Source organism: Hylobates moloch, unplaced genomic scaffold, assembly GCF_009828535.3.
Source record: "Hylobates moloch isolate HMO894 unplaced genomic scaffold, HMol_V3 SCAFFOLD_7, whole genome shotgun sequence".
Taxonomy (NCBI): Eukaryota; Metazoa; Chordata; class Mammalia; order Primates; family Hylobatidae; genus Hylobates; species Hylobates moloch.
In genome coordinates, this window is record NW_026652282.1 from 114071234 (window position 1) to 114073022 (window position 1789).

Here is a 1789-nt window from a genome sequence, read left to right on the forward strand (position 1 = left end):
CAGAACACGGAATTATCATGCACTAAAGAGTGTGATGTGGCTGCTCAGCAAGTGTCTGAATCCTAGGACTGCTCTGGCAGAGGTCCTGGACTTCTGCGGGAACAGAGACACCCATCGGCCACTCTGTTCAGGCTCTCCCTGCCATGGGCTCAGCTATGGGCCTGACAGGACAAGAGGACCACTGGCCCACTGGAGCCTGGCTCACGAAGGAGCTTGTCAATGCTGTCCAATGTGTTTGGAAAAGCAGACAACCCAGAGGAGGCAAGTGTCAGTGACTGAAAATTATTGCAAAAAGGGAGCTATGTGAAAACTAGTGCCATGTTAGTCTCTTTTTTTTGTTTGTATAAATTTAAGGGACACAAGTGCAGTTTTGATTCATGGATGTATTGCAGAGTGGTGAAGTTTCGGCTTTTAGTGTAACCATCACCCAAATAGTGTACATTGTACCCATTAAGTAATTTCTTACCCCTTACTCCCTCCCATCCTCTCACCTTTCCCAGTCTCCAGTGTTTATTATTCCACTCTCAATGTTCATGTGTACACGTTATTTAGCTCCCACTTGTAAGTGAGGACATGCAGTATTTAACTTTCTATCTCCGAGTTGTTTTACTTAAAACAATGGCCTCTAGTTCCATCAATGTTGCTAAAAATATGGAATGCTTCACAAATTTGCATGTCATTCATGCACAGGGCCCATGCTAATCTCTGTATCATTCCGATTTTAGTATATGTGCTGCCCAAGTGAGCATGGCCATCTGAATCTCAGGATTTTCTTTATGGAAGAGCTGGAACCATAGGAGGAAATAATAGGAAGGCAGATTTAGGCTCACCCTAATAAAGACTGATTCATATTATAGAATTGTATGCTCATACACATTCTGCACATGTATCCCAGGACTTAAAGTATAATAAAAAATAAATTTAAAAAATATATATTTCTCAATAAAGCATTGGTTGTAAATACTGCAACAGTATGCAACTGCAAAAAAAAAGGAATTGTATGTTCAATACAATCTCATGTGTGTGAATATACATATACAGAGAGGGGGTAAAAGACTGGAAAAATATAATTTTTTTTTTTTTTGAGGCGGAGTCTTGCTCTGTTGCCCAGGCTGGAGTGCAGTGGCACAATCTCAGCTCACTGCAAGCTCTGCCTCCCAGGTTCACACCATTCTCCTGCCTCAGCCTCCCAAGTAGCTGGGACTACAGGCGCCCGCCACCACACCTGGCTAATTTTTTTTGTATGGAAAAATATAAATATTTAATAGTGGATTTCTATGTGGTATGGAATTATGGGGCAAACATCATTTTCTAAACTTTACATAATTATGTGTTATTAGATTTTTTATTACCTGTATTTCATTTGTAATAACTCTTTTCCTTTAAGAAATGGATTTGCTAAAAATTCGAGGTATCCAACAACCAAACAAGCTACTTTGTGACCTAGTGAGAGCCCTGCCTTAGGAGGTAATCAAGCAAACATTGTGGGATGAACTATCAGGTCCCTTCCAGTCTAGGGACTCAGTATCTGTTATTTTAGGAATTAACCTTATTCAAGTACCAGAGTTGAGTTGATGGAAGTTCACTCATGCATCCAATGAGGAAGAGGCCTTCCAACACAATGGGGCAACTTCCCAGCTCCCAGGTCTCTTCTAAGAAAAAACAGTCATCTTAACATAATTCAAGTGTAGAAAGTTTAAATCAAAGGGTGGACTCAGGCCAGGTGCGGTGGCTCACACCTGTAATCCCAGCTTAAAGCCAATAGGATATGGTGGATTTTCCACGTTTT

The 1789-nt window shown here is 40.9% G+C and overlaps 1 non-coding gene across 1 annotated transcript; it reads right to left on the reverse strand.

The window, feature by feature from the left end:
- Positions 1–645: 645 nt before the first annotated feature.
- LOC116812312 (U6 spliceosomal RNA) lies at positions 646–749 on the reverse strand. Its single transcript, XR_004370624.1, has one exon. It is a non-coding gene; the product is annotated as a U6 spliceosomal RNA (small nuclear RNA).
- Between the last annotated feature and the right edge of the window lie 1040 nt (positions 750–1789).